The following is a 24,926-nucleotide window of genomic DNA, read 5'->3' as shown; positions in this document are numbered from 1 at the left end:
ATCAACAATGGCAATAGCACAGATTCCACTCTACTGGAGTGTTTGGGTATAGGTGGATATGTATGGGACTGTGTTTCTGATTTCTGTCAGACTGCTCATTGTTCAAAAAGGGTGAGGAAATTAAGGGTTTTGATTATTTTATCAAAGGGCAGTCACCCGAAGTATTTTCAGAATGGCTTTTAATGTTTCATAATGCTCTACTTTTATATAAGAAGATTGGGCATGTGTAACAAGCCTGATAGCTGCCATAATCAATGGTTTGTAGTATTAGACCCTACGGTTGAAGTTTCAAATATTTAATTTAAGAATTTAGGGGCGCCTGGGTGGCGCAGTCGGTTAAGCGTCCGACTTCAGCCAGGTCACGATCTCGCGGTCCGTGAGTTCTAGCCCTGCGTCAGGCTCTGGGCTGATGGCTCAGAGCCTGGAGCCTGTTTCCGATTCTGTGTCTCCCTCTCTCTCTGCCCCTCCCCCGTTCATGCTCTGTCTCTCTCTGTCCCAAAAATAAATAAACGTTGAAAAAAAATTAAAAAAAAAATTTATACTACATTATAACCTTCACGAAAGAAGACTTTCATAGACCAGGGCATCTGTGTAGCCAGGCCAATTGTTTCTTCTCCCAATTAGACAATAGGCAAGAAAGAGGAAGATGAACCAAAAAACAACAAACAGATACAATGACAGAAACTTCCGGGGCACCTGGGTGTCTTGGTCGGTTAAGCGGCTGATGTTGGCTCGGGTCATGATCTCATGGTTCGTGAGTTCGAGCCCCACGTCGGGCTCTGTGCTGACAGCTCAGAGCCTGGAGCCTGCTTCGGATTCTGTGTCTCCCTCTCTCTGTCTCCCTCTCTCTATGCCCTTCCCCCACTGGCACTCTGTGTCTCTCGAAAATAAATAAATGTTAAAAAAAAACCAAAAAACGACAGAAGCTTCCTACTGCCTCTTTTATCATTTAAGGAAAATGTATTATTATCTCCTTTAAGGAGAAATCCAGAGGCAGAGTGACTCATTTGATGACTAAACTCTTTTATCATGGATCCAGGATTTTTCTGTCCTGCCATTGTCAGATTTGACCCCAGGTCAGCTCCTTTTATAGTACTAAAATTCCTGACGCTTCAGGCATCATTTACTGACACAAAAGCACTCATTGAAGGAAAAGGGGCTATATATTCCTGTATGTGTTCCTTTTTATGAGTCTGGAAACCTTTTCCAGAAGCACCCAGTAAGTGTCCTCTTTTATCTAATTCACTGGAATTGTATCACATTCTAATTTCTAAAGCAATCATTGGCAAGGGAAATGAGATCCCAGGATAGTCTTCACCTCTCCACTGGAAATAGTTACTCAAACCTGTTTACCTGTAAAAGTCTGTGATTTAATTAAAGAGAAAGAAGAAGGAGGTTGGTGTTGAGTAGGCAACTAACAGTGCTGCTGTACTACCCAAACCCTGAAACTAGTTTCAATCATTAATGGTGCTTGTAACAAAAAAGCTGCATAGCCAAATGAAGTGTTCTGAAAAGTTATTGTGTTTTTGCACAGTAGCTGCTAGTGTGGTCTCATCTCTGCCAGTTGAGTATTGATAAACAGTAGCTAGGCTATAGTTGTTTTGGCCTTCTGTGAGCGTAATGGCATATGGCAGCTCTACAGGGCATAGAGGACAGGAAATTGCTATTTATAGCCTCAAGTAGAGAGACAGGTTGTAATGCCAAGAATTTGTAGGTCTCTGGAGTTGAGATAGCCTCCACTTTTCTGACAGATAACACCATGTGGGGCAGAACCAATCTATTGGTCCCATGAGGCTGATCAAGTTAGTCTCACTATAGATTCAATAGTGAATTTCGAAACTAAAATGGATTTGGGTTCGAGAGCAGAATTTACATTTCAGAGAGAATCATTCTTCCAGCAAAATGATGGTTGAACTGTATAGGTGAGAAGTTGGAGTGAAGATTTTTCTTGTTATAAGAGCAAGTCAATAAAATTATTGACTAAAATAATATGTATGTATATACATGTTTATGTATGTATATGTGTTCACACAAGCATATTTATATATGTATGTGTATACATCTTTTGTATGGGTCAAAGAGTACTTCGAGGTCATAGTCTTTCAGTTTGCTATCTATAAATACAGTGCAAGTTCTGTAGACTCAAGCCTATTTAATAATGTACTCCAGGGTATAGAAAGTCAGCCTGTGACTCCCTTCATGAGTATTGGCCTGAACTCATCTCATGCATTATTTGATACATATAGTACAAAGGAAAAATACACTATTTATTTGAAAACATTACCTAAATACTTTTTAGAGGAAAAAAATTGTTGAATTTAGCAGTATAACCTAAAGTAATAAGTAAAATCAGTTTACATAACAAAAGACTAAATTGTTGGAAAGTTCTGCTCTGCTCTTCTCCAAAAACAACTTAAGTAATGTTAGACCTATTTTCCATTATAAAGATGAAATGGAAGCTTAATTTTCAAAATTTGATTGTATTTTGTTCCCTAGCATTTAACAATAATAAAAGAGTCACTATGAGTGTCAGATTTATGCTTTTGATTTCTATTGCTCTTTTTTTGTTTCTATTTCTTATGCAAAAGAGTAAGCTAATTAGATGCTATCTTTGACCCTTTACCCTTAAATCCTTTATGCACTTTACAGAGGTATTGTGAATGTAAGAAATCATTTGGGTATGACTTGGGCCTTTAACTGTTGTCATGAGAACAAAATATCAAATGATTATTCTGAGTCATTTATTTATGTTCCACTAATAGACACTGAAAAGAATAGAAACAATTGCAATCTACAGAAAAATGGTATACTATTCAGCATATACACACTAAATACATAGAAGTCATTTGGAGAAAGTTATCATTTAATTAACTGAGGCTTTATCACTATTTTTTTTTTGTAAATGGAAAATATTAAAAATGCATCAAACAGATAATTCAAGAACAATGAAAAAAAGAAATTTATCTGAAATGACACAAATAGTCTGAATATAATACATAGTTAAATATTATACATATTGTATATTTATAATAATTTTAGGTGTCTTGTGTAGCAAAGACAATTTGAATTGCTATCTGTAAGGATAAAAACAACTAAGAACATTTTGAAAAATAAATTGAATGTTACAGATTGATTATCCCACTTATCATGTCAGTCTATATCAACAATTACATTAAATTTTATAAGAACTAATAAATACTGAAATCAGTATTCTCTGTTGAAATAGCCCTATGCTTTATATTTTTTATAGTGCTCCATAGATGTAAAAAAATCACCTACTGGGGCACCTGGGTGGCTCAGTCGGTTAAGCGGCCGACTTCGGCTCAGGTCATGATCTCACGGTCCGTGAGTTCAAGCCCCGCGTCGGGCTCTGTGCTGACAGCTTGGAGCCTGGAGCCTGTTTCAGATTCTGTGTCTCCCCCTCTCTGACCCTCCCCCGTTCATGCTCTGTCTCTCTCTGTCTCAAAAATAAACGTTAAAAAAAATTAAAAAAAAATCACCTACTGGCAATTTTGAACTCTTGCACTGAAGAGGGGTTGTATACATGCAATGAGATTGAGTTATGATATATAAGCCAGAATAATGGAGGAAAAAAAACTTGTTATTAATGTAGGTTCTTTTTAATTTTTTTTTTAGCATTTATTTATTTTTGAGAGACAGAGGCAGAGCATGAGCATGGGAGGGGGTGAGAGAGAGATACAGAATCTGAAGCAGGCTCCAGGCTCTGAGCTGTCAGCACAGAGCCAGACGCGGGGCTCGAACTCACAAACGTGAGATCATGACCTGAGCCGAAATCGGACACTTAACCGACTGAGCCACCCAGGTGCCCCTTAATGTAGGTTTCTGAAACATGCTTAATGTAACAATTTGTAAATACGACTTTGAAAATTAGCTAAATAATATTTGACTCATTTTTAGGCCATCTCAAAATTTCTTAACTTTAATAAGTAAACACCTATTTATTAAATAGTGCATATTCAAAACTAACATTTGAATGCATAAGCAATATAATTCATAGGACATAAATGGTTAAAACTGTAGCTATACAATTCATTCGCTGCTTTTATCTGAAGGAGTGGGACTCCTGGTGTTGTCTTCTTATAAACATACTAATGGCAGATCATCTGGAAAAAAATACCTCTAGCAGAAAAATGCTAATCTAGACTGCTTATAGCAGATAGGATTACTCATGGTGAATAGTTGGAATCTATTGTTTATGGTGGATAACTCACTAAAAAAAGTGTTGCACAATTTATGTAAATGTTTAAGATGGAGAAGTTTTATAACCTAAGTGGCTCCTTCATGTAAATGCGGTGACTCCACATCTCTCTTAAAAATCACAGGGTAAAAATCTTATACTGTGCCTAATGCATCTAATATGAAAGAAAATAATCTGGGGTGCCAACCTGAACATCCTGAACATCTCTCTGCCTCTTGATTTAATTATCAGTAAATTGATAAGAGCTCTGGTTCTTGACAGGTTTCATTATTGTTTGTATTATCCTACTTTGCTCTCAGGCACTTACTGTGTAACTTGGGTTGAAAAGGACAACATACATGTGCAACATTAATATACCACTGTCTGAATATAGTTGGTCTGCTCAAAATTTCATTTGTTTAAATTCCAAATAGTTGTTTTAAATTTTTGTTTTAACTTAATATCTTATGTAAAGTAGCCAACATAGCATTATGGGTAAATTGAAGATTCTGGTATCAGACAGGATGTGTTCAAATCAGCGTTTGTCACTTAAAGGAAATGCATCTACTCTCACTTTACTTTTCATTTTGGTGAAATGGATATATTATCAGGACTTCATATATATCTTCTATTATTTTTATAGCATATCACAGATAAAGCTTATAAAATAATGTTATAAATGGAAGGTATTATTCCATGTAAATTTCATTGTTATCTAAGAATTTTATTTCTCCAGAATACCCTGAAATTATTGCTTTTAGACATATATTAAATATTTCATGAACACTGGACAAGAAATTTTACTGAACAAAACATATTTGCGTATATATTTATGTGTATTATTCAAATTTTTATGAAATTAATTTCTCATCAATTTTCATGTGACGAATTCAAATATATCTGAGCTTGTTTTTTTTCTTTATATCTGCATTTTTATTTGTATGTCCTACTGTACTCAGATCATATTATGCAAGGAGTCATGTTTTCCTTCTACAGTATAGATTTGTTTCTGGGAAGCTGATGCCCATCCAAGAAATACATTTTCCAGAAATTTTCACATTTAAGAGGAGCTCTGTAACTAATTATTACTAATGGAAAGGAGGCAAAATAACACATGTCCCTTTAGACCATAGTGGTAAAGATGTAGTTTTTTCTATTGTCTTTGGCTATGAGCTGACCAGAAGCAGAGCTCTCCAGGGCTCTCTCATATCAGAAATACAAAATGGGAGAAACCTGGTACCCTGAATCACAGCATTAAATAACACCAAACCCTTGCAGTGAAACATTGCACATGGTGATAATTAATTTCAACTGTGTTACTCTGTGATGTTATGTCTATTTTTATTCTGATAATCAGCCTCTGAGATTTGCCGGGTTACCTTTTATAGTGTTAGCATGATGGCAGTGGTTCATATTGAAACTATGTGAGAGTGAAACAGTACTCTTTGTCTCTTCTAGTTAGATTTGTATTTGTTGTGATAGCCATGAATATGCATCTTATAATTGGGATTGGATATTGAGAATACTTGATAAAGGTATTCTAAATGTAAGGCCAGGTAAATCAAAGGCATACAGGGAATAACTTGGACCATTGGAGTGACTTATCTTTGCTTTATTTACCAAGAATGTCAAGCCAACAGAGACCTTTCCCACAGATCCAGCCTTACCACTAATATACCAAGTTTTATATATTCTTCTATTTTTTCCCAGGAACATCTAATCTCAATAAGTTTTATGTCTAATCATATTCAAGGTTTAGCCCTCTCAAATCATAAATGGTATGAAGACCAATGAGTCATCATAACAATATCTCTTTTGTTCACATCTAGCATTTTGCTAGAGACATTTAGCGATAAAGAGATCAGATTCTTTGTGTTAATCCCAGATCTGCAATTAACTAGTATATCCACAGTATGAAAAGTGTCAGCCATAGATAAAGACTGACTGAAAGAGAAGCTACAAACATCATTTGGATAATCAATGTTTACTTACCTAAAAGATACAAAAGAAAGTGAATGCATTCACCATTTGGAGCATGAAGTTGAGTAATATTCTGTAAGAGAGGTAAAACCAGGGGTAAACCAACAATCATAGATGATAGCTTCCTCATTAATGAAGGTCATATTTAAACATTTGCAGTAATAACTGTCTACTTCCGTGTCAGGACTGTTGGAACAGTACAGCATGAAACTCTTGTAGGGATACCTACAGAAGTCCACTAAAGAACCCATGAGAATGTCTCATGGCATGAAAGCAGGCATTCAGAAGCTAAGAGGAATCAAAAATTACCCTAGCGTGGTAGAAAACCTTAGGTCCTTTCCTTCCATCGCTCTCCCCTAACTATTTCTGTAAATGAAGAAATTTTAGTGAGGGAAGAAGACAGGAAGGATGGAGTGAAGGATTAATGGAGCATGTGGCGAGTAAGAGAGGAGGTCCTGTAAGAAGAATGACAGAACAGACCTCAACTCAACCCACCCTGCTGGTCTTCAGAATTCTCCAGAAGGGCTGAAACTGCTAATGGTGGTGGTGGGGGATGGGGGTCATTGAAATGGACTGCAGATTAATATTCTGATTTTTAGTTTTAATATTCAGTTTTAGAAATTAAAATGAGACTGTTCATACCTGAAAGTGTTTAAAATCTTTACATGTTCTGTTCCAAATGTCTACCGTGTTCATAATAGGAGGATGTGTCAATAAAGGGAAAGGCTATAATATGAATGCACATTAGAATCATTTCCTATTTGAAAAGAAAATTATGTTCTATTTTTGATCTATCAAGAATATCCCATTAAGCCAGTAAAAATATATTTTTCTTTATGTACATTATCTGATACTGTCATTTGTCCATATATATACTGGAGTTCTTCATGAATGAAATACAAAACAATCCATTAATTCTTTATTAGTAATTAAAATAGTTTAGACAGTGTAGAAATATAGAAATATGTATGATATCTGTTATATTTTTAAAAGCTCACTATTTTAAGGAAATGCGACAAAATAAAATTGTTCATCTATATGTATGGTAACATGTAAAAGCTAAAATACCAATTTTACTCGGTTTGTGTAAGAATGTGGAGACTCTTCATTATTTTAAAAGATTTACAGTTTTCTATTCTATTTTTAATAAAATTGCTTGAATTAGCTAAAAATTAAAGGTGCTTGACTTTTAAAAGAGAAGAATTATATAGTACTATAAAATATCTAACTGAATCTAAAATTGCTTCACTTCACATTTCTTGAAGGAGAATTTAAGTATTAAAAGTCACATTGCTAAAACTTGAATTTGATACTTTTATATACTTGAAATTTTGCGATTCCTCATAGAATATATATTTGACAGATTTTCTACAAGAAAAAGAAAAAAATAACAGATTTAAGGTACTACTTGGACAGAACTGTCCATATGATCCCAACATGTTTTGACATCCCTTAGTTTAGCTCAGTGTTTCTGAATGACATTAGGTACTTAGAAATCAGTACAAATGGGGTGAAAAATCATTACTCTCTAAGAGTGCCTTGTCCATACAAACTAAAAGCATCTATTATAAGGAAATATTTGACTTGTGCAGATAAAACCAGTGAAATATAGTTCATTGATACATGGAAGATGTTTTCAGAAGTCCATGATCATAACCATTTTGTGCATTCATACATATTTTTATATTTATATTGCATATATTATACATATTTATATTATCTTATAAAATATCCTAATGCTGGCCAAAGCATTTTGTTACAAGTTTCCATATTATATTTAATGGTACGTTCTTATTCTTAAAAATTGATTCATTTAAATATTGCCATCTAAATAGTGCCTGAGGGCATTGAGAAAGAAATGAATTACATAGGTCCATTTTGTTCCTGGAAGTGGACCAGAAACTTCTGAATAAAATTAATAGGCTACAAAGTCTTATGGACTGCTAAGTTTTTTTCTTAAATGCTGAAACTCTCTATCTGGTTTCACACATTTTTTATATTAGAATTATTCTTTAGGCCTACAAAAAATACTGGTGTTTCACTGGCCAGCTCAATTCAGTGTGATTACCATTTCTATATATTTTAAAATATTGATATATATTGCCTTTCTTTCAAAAAGTCAGTAGAATTATGTTTTTTATCATGCTCTCATCATAAAATTAGCTTGATTATCTATGAATTTAACCAAAATAACTTAACTCAGATATTTACCATTTCTCCAAACTGATGTATAATTATTATCCTCTGTCATGTTTTTTAAAAATGTATTTCAGTCACATAAATTTAAACATTATTTAATTTCACTTTTACCAGGAAATCTTGCAAAGATAGACTTGTTATGATATGCAGATTCTGACGTCGTGATTCTTCACCAAATTCATGTATCCTATTTGTTATTATTTTAAATGCTGAACCAAATTATTTAATTATTACAGCATACAGGATATCTGTGTGTCATGAAGCATTCCTCTGGGTGACATTATCAAATGGGAATTCTTCACCATGGTTTATTTGTAAGTACCAGGAAACCAAAAAGAAAATTAAAAGGCCTACTTTTCAACGAGTACAGAGCAAGTTCGAAGATGATAATCGCGTGCCAAATGATGCCTAAAATATTATTTTCTTGCAGAATATACTTTGAATATTCCAAGGAAAATGATAACATACAATAATGTTCGTGGTCTGTGCCTTAGAAAAGCCATCACGGAGAAAGTAGCATTCATGAAGAATGGAAGTCGGGGAGAGAACAGAATTTCACTTAAAAAAAAATACATTCCCTGTGGAAATGAGAGATTGTTTGAAAGAGCAGCACTCGGGGCGCCTGGGTGGCGCAGTCGGTTAAGCGTCCGACTTCAGCCAGGTCACCATCTAGTGGTCCGTGAGTTCGAGCCCCGCGTCAGGCTCTGGGCTGATGGCTCGGAGCCTGGAGCCCGTTTCCGATTCTGTGTCTCCCTCTCTCTCTGCCCCTCCCCTGTTCATGCTCTGTCTCTCTCTGTCCCAAAATAAATAAACGTTGAAAAAAAAAAATGAAAGAGCAGCACTCATTACAGGAACTGCAGTTAGTTTCATGTTATTAGAGTTTAGTATGACAATAGAGGGGTGAGTATGGCAGACAGAGATGAAGCATGCATTTTGAGGGTTATGGAGTAAATCTTCATTTTTTAAAACCGTTAGCAAATAGACTGAACCTTAGTTTGAGGTGCAAACTGTGGTGTACCTAATTTACGATTTTTAAAAGTTTTCCTTTGTCTCATACTGATCCCTTGGGGAGGGTTCCTGACCAAATGGTCAAACTAAAATTCTCAACCCCAGTTGGAGAGGTCATCTGTCAGGAATAGTCTAAAACTGAAAGCTGACATAAAGCAGAAGCTATTTCTGTTGAAACTTGTTTTGTAGTGTCCTTATGTAGCACTAAATAAAATCGGCACTAAATGTTCCAACTGCCTTTCCTAATGTGATCACTTATGTTAGAATCTTCTCTCTGATTATTGCCCATTTTAGCTTATTAAATGTACATTCAAACAGTGTACTTCCTTTTGAGGATAGACGTTTCTGTATCAGTCCTGTGTCCTGCTTTTACACTTTATTTTCCATATTTTAAGTTTCTGATCTGATTTTATAAGGAAGTAGGCACATCAGAGGGCTTTTATATTTCAGTGCAAACATTTGTTACATCTGAAAGTTCTTCACTATTTCATTATTATTAAATCTCTATATTGATATACACATATTGTTATTTTCGAAACATTGTACGGTCTGTTTCATGAAATGAGCTACAACTGGAGCCGGATAAATTGATTTAATTCCTCTATATCGACCCAGGAATCTGTAATTGTATCAAGCCCTTCAACTGATTCTGTTTCATGAGCTCTTTCGCTGACCACACTTTAAGAAATCTGTGAATCATAGGTAATGATGTCTTAGAAGGTAAAAAGATGTAGGTTCTTTGTTGTTGTTGTTTTGTTGTTTTTTAGAAATCGTCATATATAAGACTAGCTAATCATTAAACACTACAAGTAAAGAAAATAATTCTCTATAAGACAATAGATTTTACATTTGGTAATTTATAAGGTACAAATTAATGTATTTTTTAAGTGATAAATAGGTCTTCTGCACTGCTCTGGGTGACAATACATATTAATGAATGAATAATGGTTGTATAAATGTGTTTGTGCTGAGGGAAAAATTGAAAATAATTAGCTTTAATTAGAAGCTGATTTAGGTAGGAGAATGCCAGTTTAGGCTATGAATGGTTCTATGGTTGTTGCTGTCCTTGGTATTTTTGAACTTCTGAAACTCTCAGATGGGGCTCTAATAAGTATGTATTGACATGCTTATTATCAGCATTGCTATTTTAGATGACATGATAGCTATGATAAGATGAACTGTAATCCCAGAAACATGGATTAACTCTATGTGTTCTGTCTTCAAAAGTTAACTGTATTCATTATATTAAAATGCCACACAAATGGAGATTTATCATGTAATTGCAGGGAAACTGTAAGATACAAATCACTATTTTAAACCAAGAATTGACTTGTTTTACGGTTTAAGACATTTCTGACTGTCTCCTCCTGCTTGCTCACATCATTAACTTCATTTTTCCTCCAGGGAGTTTTGTCTCCATCAGGGTTTAGCCAGAAAAATGGACACAGCTTTATATTTTTATAGGAGAGAAAATGTACTGCAGGGACGTGGTGACACGGGTCGTGGAAAAGCGGAGACCACATTAAGAGTAGCAAAAGCTATCCCAGGGTGTTGAACAAAGTATAGATGGCACTCCTGGAGGCCAGGCTGTGGGGGTGAAGGAACCATGGGGCATTCTTCTTCAGGGCTAGACCCTGGAGAGATGCTGCCTGAGGCAGAGAGGAGCAGTGAGAAAAACCCTGACTTGGCCTAGTTTCCTCCCTCTAGTGTTGCTCAAATGCCTTTGTTGAAAGTAACCAGACAATATCTGAACCAGGAAAGCAGCTACACTGAGTTACAGAGCAGAACAAGGAGCACAAGGCTTGGACCTGAGGACAAAGACCCAGGATGTGCACAGTGTTTCATTGCACAGACTTTCCTTCTGCATAGGCACCTCATTCTGCTCAGACTTCTTTGTGAAAAAAATAAAAATAAAAAAGCACCAGGTTTGGAGTGACATAAAAGTACAGTTTGATCAGCTTGCAGAGAGTATTTTTCTAAGAATTTAAAAATGAATAACATATGAGCTGAATAATCAGTGCTATTTTCCCTTAGTGAAATGATGGTGAGAAGTGTCATTAGATTACTTAAATACAGAAGCTCAGGTGATGTAATTATACTTACAAGATATTTTTGTTCTATTGTCCAAAGGTAATAAGTACAAGGGCATGATAGGTCTTTTTAAAGCCATTCAAAGAAGTTAAGAAATAGATCTAAAGTTTTCTTCAGTTCTCTTTGGTATTCCCGTGTAAAAGTTGAAGCTGGGCACTAAAGTGGTAAGACTATATTTTATTCAATAACTTCAATAAAGAAGAAGGTCCAGCGTGATAGAAACGAATTTTGCCCAAACAAAAATTGAGAGACTTGAAAGGCTGAGGTGTACTAAGGGGAAGGCACTGATGGCTGTTAAAGGGTTGACTAGACCTTCTAGGTTTGTTAGTTGGCGCTTTACTTGAAGGGGAAACAGACTCCTCCTGTCCTTATGACAGGAGGCAGTGTGGTAAGTTAGAGCAAGGCACCCATCAATGTAGGTCCTTATCCTCCACAGGGGCTGGCAGGGAGAGGGAGAGTCATCTCCCTGAACGTTTACGTTTCAAAGAGACAGCTCTCAAGTACTTGCAGAAACAGTGTTCAGTGGTAGATCTACTTCTCTAAGGCCACAGACAGGATTTAACATTACAGCCTTTTCAGCTAAGTGCCCTACAAAGAGGTTCAGGAGCCTATCTGTCTATCATCAGGTTTCGGCTGGAGCAAACAATCAGTTCTGGCATTTTAAGGGGAGCTGAGGGCATTCTAGGGAAATGGCTTTCCGCTGCTAGAAGCCATGATGGTTTGGCCAGGTCTCTTGAGGCAGTGGTCTGGAAGATGCTGCTACGTGCTGAGTATTCTGCAGTTCTCCTAGTTTGAAAATCGTACCTCTGTGATTTAAAAGTGGTCTAAAATTATTCCATAAATCGTCTGCCTCTACACCTCCAGCCAGAATTTTTGGCTAATCTCTATTATGGCATTTACTAGATTGCTTTGTAATCTGTATTTGAAATATCAGAATCTCCAACTGCAGAGTAAGCACCAAGCGGGCCGAATCTACATTATGTTCACTTTTTTAATCTTTGTGTTTAGCAAGGAAGCAAGTATAAATAATAAAATTTAAACTGTATTAAACTTTATTGCATGCATTAAGCACTCTGGTAAGTGTTGAAGGTGCCTTATTTTATTTAATCTTGGCAGTGTCCTTATTCGAGAAGGGCCTGCAGGTCCTTATTAGTCAAGGACATTTGGCATTGGAAAATAGAAAATCAAAGTGAATCCACTTAAAATTGAAAGCAACATTTCATATTTAATGTTAAAATTGCATTGGGTATTTAGCTTGAAAAAAGAAATGAGTGCAATGAAAATATGTTTATTTACCTTTCATTTAATGAAATATAGGTTGTAACTGCCACTGTAGGCTAATTCCTAAACAGAATATTGTTTGGCACAATTTTTGTGAGAAAGACATGACAGTAAAAAAAAATGGCATTCATTCCTTCTCGCTTCACTTTAATAGCATAATTATGAGAAACAGTATTCTTGTAAACAAATATTTGAGGGCTTTATCAAGTATGACAAAGGCCATTTTTGAAGCATACATACTTGTATATTTTATAACCTTCTCTGGTAGACTTTCTCTTCTTTATTGTTAGTTGTCTAACTGTCAGCCCTTCGTTTTCACTGTATTGTTACTATTTTTCTAAGCATAATCTCATCAGAACTAATACATCATAAATTCCTACGTCTTTGACTATTTTTCTTAATAACCCTTTAGTATTGATTAATGTTATATTTATATTTTTAAAAGATATTTTTGAATCTTGTAATCAAGTTAAGAGTCTATTAGCTAAGTTAATCATATATTCCAGTTTGACTGGGAGTTTCTTGGTTTGTGTTTGGGAATACTTATTAATGAAATACCTTTTATGTCAAAAGTATTGTGATTTGGATCATCAGTTATATACTTAACTTAATAATAGGTAAGTATTTCATAGGTGTCCTCCCCTCAGAGGACACTTATGAAACCCGATCATGGTTCTAAGTGGTCACATAAGTAGACTTCTCCTAACACAACAACACTGCAAGGTAAGTGCTGTTGGCATTTCCATTCTACAACTAAGGATACCGAGGCACAGTTGACTTGGATTTCTTGCCCGATAACAGAGTTAATAGGTATTTTGGCTATTATCTAAACCCAGGTGGTACAGCACCGGGGCTTATGCTCTTAACCAAATTCACAATATACCGTTCCCTTTGCCCAAGAAGATATTTTATTGGGGTGCCTGGTTGGTTCAGTCTGTTAAGTGTCTAACTTTTGATTTCAGCTTAGATTATGATCTTGCGGTGCAAAGCCTGTTTGGGATTTTCTCTCTGACCCTGCCCCACTGTCTCACGCATGCATGCATGCACGCTCTCTCTCTCTCTCTCAAAATAAATAAGTAAGTAAGTAAGTAAATAAATACATAAATACATAAATAAAATATTTTTAAAAAGACACTTTTTTGAATTCATTGTTTTTCTATAAAATTATAATCTATAGAGAAAACTATATCATTATTATTATTAATTTTAAAACAGAGTGTAAGAGAAGCTAAATCTCTTGCCCACATTTAGCGGGTGAACAGAATAGAAAATCCAGAAATAAATTTACAGTTATATGGTCAATTAATCTTGGACAAAGCAGGAAAGAATATCCAATGGGAAAAAGTCTGTTCAACAAATGGTGTTGGGAAAATTGACAGCACTATACAGAAGAATGAAATTGGACCACTTTCTGACACCATACACAAAAATAAATTAAAAATGAATTAAAAATTTAAATGTGAGTCAGGAAACCATCAAAGTCCTAAACGAGAATATAGGCAATTACTTCTTTGACATTAGCCATAGCAATTTCTTTCTACATATGTCTCCTGAGGCAAGGGAAACAAAACAAAAAATAAACTATTGGAAGTATCTCAAAATAAAAAAAACTTCTGCCTAGCAAAGGAAACAATAGAAAATACTAAAAGTCAACCTACGGAATGGGAGAAGATATTTTCAAATGATATATCCAATAAAGGGTAAGTATCCAAAACATATAAAGAATTTATACAACTCAAGACCAAAAAACCCAAATAATCCAATGAAAAATAGGAAGAAGACATGAACAGACATTTATCCAAAGAAGACATCCTGATTGCCAATAGATACATGAAAAGATGCTCATCATCACTCAGCATCAGGGAAACACAAATCAAAACCACAATGAGATATCACCTTACACCTGTCAGAATGACTAAAATTAACAACACAAGAACAACAGGTGTTGGCGATGATGTGGAGAAAAGGAACCCTCCTGCACTATTGGTGGTAATACAAACTGGTACAGCCATGGTGGAAAACAGTATGGAAGGTCCTCCAAAATAAAAACTGAAACTACCTTATAATCCACCAATCACACTACTGGATATTTACCCAAAGAATACAAGGACACTAATTCAAAGGGATACATGCACTCTTATGTTTATAGCAGCATTATTTACAATAGTTAATATATGGAAGCAGCCCAAGTGTCCACTGATTGATGAATGAATAAAGAAGATGTGATATACATACACAATGGAATATTATTCAGCCATAAAATGAAATCCTGCCATTTGCAACAACATGATTGGAGCTAGAGTATAATGCTAAGTGAAATAAGTCAGTCAGAGAGACAGAGAGAATCCCAAGCAGGTACCACGCTGTCAGCACAGAGCCTGGTGGGGGCTTGAACTAACAAACCATGAGATCATGACCTGAGCTGAAGTCAAGAGTTGGACGCCTAACCGATGGAGCCACCCAGGCGCCCCAGTAAAGAGTCTTTACGGAGAAAACTTACAAACCACAGATAAGCAAGAGAGGGCACAGGTCCTGCAATCCTGCCATCAGCCTGCAAGGTGTGTACTGTGCCGGGTACGATCAAACATTCAGTGGGTTTGTGCTCTACAGGAGAGACTGCCTGCTGTTTCTTACATTTTATATTGAAGTGTGAGAACCATCCTGTTTGGTTTATACATGATGCTATTTGAATGACCTGGCATTTGTAGCACCTGGAGAGATTGGGATCTTTGGTAAATTGCAGGGGATCTTTGGTAAATTGCACCCCTTATAGGGGTGAGGAAGCCACCCTATGGGAAGCTGATTTCAGTTGCAACCCCTCCCACTGGGAGAAAAAGGCAGCTCTGTTCCCATCTAGCATGTGGTCCAGGAAATCCAAACTGCACAACTGGGTCCACTTTTGGGTGAATCTGTTCACCAGACAACAGAAACACTGATGAGCCTAATAAACGGAAGCTCTGGAAATATTACCTAAACACCCATCAGTGCTTTCATTTAATCAGACTTTCACACTCTTTCAACTTATGTTAATGTGTATGTCTTTTTTTTTTTTTACTCAGGGTCACCATGAATGATATGAAGGTGGATCAAAAACATTTGAGAAAATCTTACAATTCCACGTATAAAATGGAACCACTTAAAAGAGGCACATTTTATTGATTATTTTCCTAGTGATGTAACAATGATACAGGTTTCCTTTGGCAAAAATAAATAAAGAAACAAACAATCGGCACATTGAATGAAGCGCAAATTAATTCTGTGCTGACAAATTCGTCATTCTAGTTCCTAGTTTCAAAATTGCTTTATGAAATATGTGAGGAATAAATGTTGCTGTAAGAAGTCAATGTTTCTCTGTGTTTATTGTCCTAGAGAAATTTAGGTAGGCATTTTATAATTATTTTAATAAAAATCCAGGGATATTTTTAAAAATTATAGTGATACGATAATTTATAGGTGTATTTAAAAACAAGTGCATATGCTCAAACTTCTCATAAAGATCAAAATAAGATTCAGAGAATGTATATGAGAATTGTCTCTGGCTAAGGAATCTGATTATTTTACTTGAGCTGTGATACTTCTGGCCTAAAATATGTTTTAAGACAATGTACAAAATATATTAGGAAGAAGGAAAACTTTAAAAATATATAGATTTATATATGTCTGCTTTACAAACAAAAATGAAGACATTGCTAATATTTTAGCCTGTGTAAAATAAGTTGTAATGTAACTTTTCTACTGAACACACAAAATTTGTTTCTCACTTCAACACATTTAATCTATATATAAATTGAAGTAACTTTCTGTCTCTATAAACAAAACCTAACTAATGAACTAAATAAATAAGTAAAATAATGGGTACTTAATAATTTGGCACTTTTATTTACTTATTGTTGCTGGAAAGTCTATTGTTGTTATTGCAATCATACATACATATCTCAGCAATCTGGATAATAATTACCTAGGCTATCATCAAATTATTTTGGGAAATACTTGTAATGTTCTCAGAAAAAGTAGTATGTCAATTTACAGTATCAATAAAGAGGCAGGCCTTTTATTTATTTTTTTCTTGTCTTTTTTTTTTAATTTAAATCGAAGTTAGTTAACATACAGTGTAGTAATGGTTTTAGGAGTAGAATTTGTGATTCATCATTTACATATAACACCTAGTGTTCATCTCAAGAAGTGCCCTCCTTAATGTCCATCATACATTTAGCCCATTAGCCCACACATCTCCCCTCCAGCAACCCTCAGTTTGTTCTCTGTATTTAAAGGTCTTTTATGGTTTGCCTCCCTCTTTGTTTGAATCCTATTTGTGCTTCCCATCCCCTATGTTAATTTGTTGTGTTTCTTAAATTCCACATGTGAGTGAAATCATATAATATTTGTCTTTTTCTGACTGACTTATTTCACTTAGCATAATACACGGTAGTTCAACTGACACTGTCGCAAATGGCAAGATTTCATTCTTTTTGATTGCCGAGTAATATTCCAGCGTGCGCGCGTGTACCACATCTTCTTTATCCATTCATCAGTCGAAGGGCATTTGGGCTCTTTCCATAATTTGGCTATTGTCGATAGTGCTACTATAAATATTGGGGTGCACGTTCCCCTTCGAATCAGCATTTTTGTATCTTTTGGATAAATACCTAGTAGTGCAATTGCTGGGTCATAGGGTAGTTCTATTTTCAATTTTTTGAAGAACCTCCATACTGTTTTCCAGAGTGGCTTCACCAGTTTGCATTCCCACCAACAGTGCAAAAGTGTCCCCCTTTCGTGGCATACTCGCTAACATCTGTTGTTTCCTGATTTGCACAGCTCACAAAGTAAGCAAGTGTCTTTTAGCAGTAAAATGCAATTAAGACAAAATATTTGTGATTATATCAGAACATTGTAAAATTTAATGAGTGAGAATTGTCACAGCACTCTTTGAGACACCTCTGCAGAATTGATGCCATAATGATCAATTTAATAGTATAATTACTAACGGGAAATCGGAACAGTAAAAGGCATGTGATTTTTGACATTGAGATGATGTTTTGCTCCTTCAAACTGCTACCATGTAAACCAGTTGAATAGTAATGGTATTGTAACTGATTTATCATAAAATTTGTGTCCTATTTAAATTTTGATTTGGTTTTAAGATGTGTGAAAATTGCTATGAGTACAGAAATCTATAGAACTATAAGATGATAAGCATTAGAAGTTTCAGTATTTTATAAAATAGTAAGGTGAAAAATGATCTATATCAGTAGGCAAATACCTTCACTTTGCAAGTTGTACATGGAAAGCCAACCAGTGCTTACCCATGGTACTTTAAGGAATTATCAAGCCTTCTCTTAATCTTTTTTGGTTTGGTGTTTTAACTCCTGATTATTTGATATGAGTAATTTGTCTTGACTCCTTTTTGTTTTTAAATTGAAACCTGCCCATAGTTCTCAAAATAAATGCTGTTTAGTTCATAGAAAATATTAAATTTAACAAGATAAAAAAAGACAAAGAAAGTGATAGGGTCACATCCTGTAATGTTTTATGGATTTTCTATATAAATAGTTTTTTAAATTTGGTTTATTAGACAATTAATATCTTAACATCTCTACTGATCACATTCTAGTAAAAACCCTTCTCCAGGTTGCCCCATTGTACAGCAGGAGTTACAGCAACAACTCAAGTGTGCAAGGAAAACAAGATTTCTTTCGACAGATTTCTAGGCTGTTGCTCACTACTTCTTTATCTCCATTCCCTTGTTTGTCTTCTTGTGGCCACTTGTCTACTCCTAAATTTGGTTGTGTTGTTTTATTCTTCAGTTTTAGTGGTATGTTCAGATGGTGTATCTCTTTCCTCAGTGCCCCTGACTCAGCTGCCCACTGAATTTTTACTTTCACATTTACTTCTCCCTGATATTGATGGCAGCCACAGCTGCAGGTGAGAAGGCCACTGACAGAGCAAAGACTCACTTTTTTTTTTAAAGTTTATTTATTTATTTTGAGTGAGAGAGAGAGATAGACAGGGAGAGAGAGAGTGAAGGAGGGGCAGAGACAGAGGGGGAGAGAGAGAGAGAATCCCAAAACAGGGTCTGCACTGTCAGCACAGAGACCTCCACAGGGCTTGAACTCATGAACTGTGAGATCATGACCTGAGCCGAATCCAAGAGTCCACTGCTTAATTGACTGAGCCATCCAGGCACCCCAAGACTCATTTTAAAAAAATTAATTGATTGATTTTGAGGGGGGTGCCAGAGAAGGGGTGAGACAGGATCCCAAGCAGGCTCCGCGCTGTCAGTGCAGAGCCCGATATGGGGCTCAAACTCACAAACTGAATCACTGAATGGCGAGATCATGACTTGAGTGGAGATCAATAGTCCGATGCTTAACCGACTCAGCCACCCAGACGCCCCAGCAAAGACTCACTTTTTAATGCTATCCTCTCTATCCAAAATGAAATGAGAATTTCTTCATGTAGTTAGAAATCATTTATTGTGCGTTCACATCAACTAAATATGTAGTTCTATTCTTGTCACTGGAAACTTAGTATAAGAAAATTCTGAATGAACTTTCTAAAGTTAAATCTAAAGTTCTCAATGAAATTAACTTCTATCAGACCCCTCATATAATAAGTACATAATAAATAACTATATAACCTAAGCCATGTGTGTAACATGCTGTGAAGAAATGTCAAGTGGGCACAGATAAGCAGTGGCCTAATGGACAGTATTTTTTAAATAGCTCTATTGAGGTATAATTGAAAAACAAAACTTGCATCTATTTAAGGTGTGTAAATTTGATGTTTTAAAATATGTGTAAATTGTGGAATGAGCACCAGAATCTAGCTAATGAATATATCTGTTACCTCATACAGTTATTTTCTTCTTCTTCTTCTTTTTAATCTTTTTGGTGAGAACACTTAAGATCTATTCTTTTAGCAAATTTCAAGTATACAATATAGTATTGTTAGCTGTTGTCACCATTATGCACATTAGAGCCTCCAGAACTTACTCATCTTGCAAAACTGAAACTTTGTACCTTTTGACCCGCATCATCCCATTTCCCCCTTCCTCAGACCCTAGCAACTACCATTCTACTCTGTTTCTAGGAGTTTGATTATTTTAGATTCCACTTACAAGTGAGATCATGCAGTATTTGTCTTTCTATGGCTGGCTTATTTGATTTAGTGTAAAGTCCTCCAGGTTCATCCGTATTGCCACAGATGGCAGATTTCTTTTTTTTTTTTTTTTTTCTTTTTAAGAAGCTGAATATCATTAGAGGCGCCTTTGTTTCACACAGCTGAGGACAACTTCCGGCCAGAGCCAGGACCTGATACAGGTGGATGGAGTGTGGGGATTCCCAGGAAGGCAAGCAGGGCACCCTTGGGAGTCTGTGGGGTGTGCTGTGTGGCTTCTCCAAATGGCGTTGGGTGTGTTCGGGAGAAAGCATGGGTCCTAACGAAGGAGCAAGTCGAGAAAGTGCTGACACATGCTGAGTGTCTGGGCAGCTCAGAGAATGGCCAAATCAGGAGACTGCAGCTGCAACCACTTTTCCCAGAGGGATCCCGTTCTCCCGGGATCTCGCAGGATCTCAGGAGGTCAAGGGGGGTTGGCAGGGGAGTCCCACGCGGCGAAAACTCCCCCGAGGAAGCCCGAAGACGCTCATCCAGGAGGAGTCTGTCTGACATCACCCACCACGCAAACGCCCATCCTTTTTGGCTCTTCGCCAGGGTACAGGTACTATTTAGACCACATTTTCTCTGTCCGTTCATTCGTTAACTGACTTTTCCGTTGTCTCCTTATCTTGGTTATTATGAATAATGCTGCATGGACTCTGAGAGTACAGATATTTCTCTTCAAGATCGTGATTTCGATTTCTTTGGATATATGCCCAGAAGTAAGATTGCTGCATATATAGTAGCTCTGTTTTTGATTTTTTTTTTTTTTTGAAGAACCATCATACTGTTTCCTATAATTATTATACAAATGGTTATCTTTTGTTCTTTCGGTAATAACCATTGTCACAAATGTAAAGAGATATATTATTGTAGTTTTGATTTGCATTTTCCTGATGATTAGCGATGCTGAGCACCGTTTCATATACCTCTTGGCCATTTGTATGTCTTTTTCTGAGAAAAGCCCTTTCACATCCCTTGCCTGTTTTTTTATTCATTTAATTTGATTTTTTTTTTTTTTTTTGCTATTGAGTTATATATTTTGGAGATTAACCCCTTATCAGATACATGGTTTGTAAATATTTTTCCCATTTCACAAATTACCTTTTCACTTTGTTGATTGTTCCTTTGCTGTACAGAAGCTTTTTAGTTAGATGTACTTCTACTTCTCTATTTTTACTTTTGTTGCCATGCTTTTGGTATTACATACAAAAAATTATTATAGCTGAGGCCCATGGGTGGCTCAGTCGGGTCAAGTGTCCTACTTGATTTGAGCTCAGGTCATGAACTCATAGTCATGAGATCAAGCCCTGTATCAACTCTGGGCTGGGCATAAAGATTCTCTCTCTTCCTTTCCATCTGCCCCTCTCCCTGCCCCTAAAACAAACAAAGAAACAAACAAACAAAAAACCACCACCACAACAAAAATCACTTCCAAGAGGAATGTCACAAAGCTTTTCTCCTGTTGGTTTTCTGTTTTTTCCTAGCCATCTTATGGTTTCAAGTCTTATGTTGAAGTCTTTAATGCATTTTGAGTTTATTTTGGTATAAAGTGTAAGATTCAGGTCTAATTCCGTTGTTTCTGTGTACATCTAACATCATTTATCTTCTAACATCATTTATTGAAGAGAATATCCTTTCCCTATTGTGTGTTCTTGGCACCCTTGTAGATCGGTTAACCATAAATGTGTGGATTTCTGGTCTTTGTATTCTGTTCCATTGATCTATATGCCAATTCATTTCTATACACTAACTGAATTATCTGAAAAGGAAATTAAAACAACCTCATTTACAATATTTACAAAAATAATAAAATACTTAGAAAAAACTCATTAGGTAATATACTTGTACACTGAAAATTAAAAAAAATTGATAAAGGGAGTTAAATAAGACACATAAATGGAATGACATTCTGTTTATGGATTAAAATAATATCATTTAAAAGTCTATACTACCAAAGTGATCTACAGATTCAATGCAATCCCTATTACAATCCTAATGGCATTATTGGCAGAAATAGACACAGTAATCCTAAAATTCATTTGGAGCTACAAAAGACCTCGAATAGCCTAAGCAGTCTTTTGCAAGAGGAACAAAGCTAGAGGCATTATACCTTCTGATTTCAAAATACGTTATGAAACTACAGTAATCAAACAGTATGGTACTGGCAAAAATAGTATTTTAAAAAGTGTTATAAAAACATGGATGGTATTTTAAAAAGCATTTTCAAGACTGATGCTTCCTTTTTTATTTTTGCCCTACCTCTCACCTCCCCCTCTTAGTGATGGTTGTAACCATTTGTGTATTTCTGAAAACAAGACCATAATAAATCTTAAAACAGAAGAGCAGAATTTTTGTCTAAATAGTAACAATAGTAATAATAGATTAGTTGCTTAGAATTAGGGAACATATGTCCCCCAACCCAATTTCCCATCCTTGTCCACCAACCCCCCAGTCTCCACTCACAGTCTTCTCCTTAATAGTGTTGAACAAAAGCTTAATCTAGTTCTAAAATGCAAATGATTTATTTCAGTGGTCAAGGAGGACTTCCCCCAACAGGGGATATTTAAACAAAACCTGAAAATGTGACAGAGCAAACAATGGAATATCTGGAGAAGAAATGTATTTGTCGGGAGGTACTAGGCTAGAAGAGGCTGTAGTAACTAAAAAAACGCAGAAAACAAGACAACAAAAAAACCACCCCACAACAACAACAAAAATGAAACAACAATGACAGCGGAAAATACAAACCCTGAACACCTCCAGCTCTTAGGGTTTGGCACAAGAAATGGTTTTTAGTAAATTGCTGTGCCAGTTTGATGATGGTACAAGTTAGTTTCTGCCCTGTAATGAGACCCTTTGGAACTCAGTTTTTTTGTTTGTTTGTTTGTTTGTTTGTTTTATCTTATGGCCTCAAAAAGTAATTAAAGGCAGGGAAAGAGAGGAGAGGGGGAGGCACACTGCCTCTTTAGTGCCCTAGGCCAGAAATAATACACATACTCGCCATTCTTTGAACAGAATTGTCACATGATCCCAACCTAATTTTAAGGAAGACTAGGAAATATTGGTGGCTGGTGGAGAGCATGAATGTTTTTCAGGTATTTTAGTCATATGGAGTCACAAGTATAGTATCTTCTTATCTTTCCCACTCATTAGCTTTAAAAACCTCTATTTTGTGTTAAAGAACAAAGTGAAAACACAAGCCTTATGACCATTTATTTGTATTTGCTTGTTCATGCCCCGTGTCCCAGTGTTCAATCTAATTCATTACTCTAGTAGCTGAACATGCAGTGAATCAGGTATTAATTTAAGACATGGATAAATCTAAAAAAATCCACTTATAGCACTTCTATCATTATCTCTTTACAGAAGTATGTATGAGGCTGGCTAATAAAATTAGATGTGTTCAGATAGTAATAATTATGAGGAGATAACTCCTTTTGGAGTTTGGGCAGTGTTGAGAAAAGTATTTGATGCCCCTGACAGGCTACTTGCCATATCAGCCAGTTTTATAGAAGATCACAAGCCCAGACAATTGATAAAGTCAGTAGGAAATATCAGGAGTTGGTTGTATATGGAATATGTGAAAAAAAATGGAGGTTGAGGATCTCTGCTGTGTGCATATAGGAAGTCGTCTAAAATGTCACAGTAGTTTTGCAATCACTTTATGTTATAAGTCTTCAACTTACTATTCATGTTATTGTTACATAAGGTTTTTTTTTCTGCAATAAAACCTAAAAGGAATGAGCTAAAAAAAAAAAACCATCACGTTTACTGATTTTCTACTTGTAAGACAGTTGATAATTGACACGTAAGTTAGACAAAATCTTTGTAGTTATTTAACATCCATCATGAGGACTGTGGTATTATCACTGCCATAAGATTGAGCAGACATGTATTTTACCATATTTGGAAAAAAAAGGAGAAATCAGAAAGCACAAGTCTGCTGAATAAACCAGCATTTTCTATCATTATTTGAAGAAAACTATCTTAGGGACTCCTGTGCGGCTCAGTTGGTTGGGCATCTGCCTCTTGGTTTTGGTGCGTCATGATCTCACAGTTCAGTTCCTGGGGTTGATCCCTGCAGAGCTAGGCATGGAGCTTGGGATTCTCTCTCACCATTCTCTCTCTTTCTGCCTCTCCCCCACTCATGTGCCCTCTCTTCCTCTCTCTTTGAAATTAAATAAATAAACCTAAAAAAAAATAAATAAGACTATACAGTCCTTTAAAATGACTAATATGTGCAGTGGCAGAGATGCTGCTACGTATCAGTGAACGAAGCGTAGCTTTTCCTTTAGATCATATAACTTCTAAATTAGCTCATTTTTTTTAACCCAAGTTTTGTTTTGCATGTGAACTGTTTGCCACAGGATATGAACTTACTGATATTCTGGCTACACTAGCAAAGAGTGATAATTTTAGAAGAGCCAATTTTATTTTATTTTTTAGGTTTACTTATTTATTTACTTTGAGAGAGAGAGAGAGAGAGAGAGAACACGCATGCACACACACAGACAATTTCGGGAAGGGCAGAGAGCAAGAGGGAAAGAGAATCCCAAGCAGGTTCTGCACTGCCAGGGCAGAGCCCAATGGGAGGCTTGAACTCACAAACCACAAGATCATGACCTGACCAAAGTCAGACTTTTAACCCACTCAGCCACCCAGATGCCCCTAAAGGTGGAAATTTTATTTTTAAAAAAAACTCTTTTAATGTTTATTTATTTTTGAGACAGAGAGAGACAGAGCATGAATGGGGGAGGGGCAGAGAGAGAGGGAGACACAGAATCGGAAGCAGGCTCCAGGCTCTGAGCCATCAGCCCAGAGCCTGACGCGGGGCTCGAACTCACGAACCGTGAGATCGTGACCTGAGCTGAAGTCGGACGCTCAACCGACTGAGCCACCCAGGCACCCCATAAAGGTGGCAGTTTTAAAGCAGTGCTGTCAGATGCTTCAGAGAGAGAACCAGAGAATTCTATTAATCTTTCACTTTTTCATACAAGTCATGCAATGAAAG

The 24,926-nt window shown here is 36.1% G+C and overlaps 1 long non-coding RNA gene across 3 annotated transcripts in view; it reads left to right on the top strand.

The window, feature by feature from the left end:
• The window catches only part of LOC128314094 (uncharacterized), a 302,527-nt gene that overhangs the window by 184,378 nt on the left and 93,223 nt on the right, over window positions 1-24,926 (top strand). The window contains exon 5 of one of the 3 annotated variants that reach the window (XR_008295497.1): window positions 15,817-17,245. The exons of the other annotated variants lie outside the window; for them this stretch is intronic. This is a non-coding gene — a long non-coding RNA (uncharacterized LOC128314094). Of the gene's footprint in view, window positions 1-15,816; window positions 17,246-24,926 lie in introns of those variants that run through there. 3 annotated transcript variants of the gene reach the window in all.

Source organism: Acinonyx jubatus, chromosome C1, assembly GCF_027475565.1.
Source record: "Acinonyx jubatus isolate Ajub_Pintada_27869175 chromosome C1, VMU_Ajub_asm_v1.0, whole genome shotgun sequence".
Classification (NCBI taxonomy): domain Eukaryota; kingdom Metazoa; phylum Chordata; class Mammalia; order Carnivora; family Felidae; genus Acinonyx; species Acinonyx jubatus.
The sequence above is the reverse complement of the archived record's forward strand: the minus strand, read 5'-3'. Positions and strand labels throughout refer to the sequence as shown.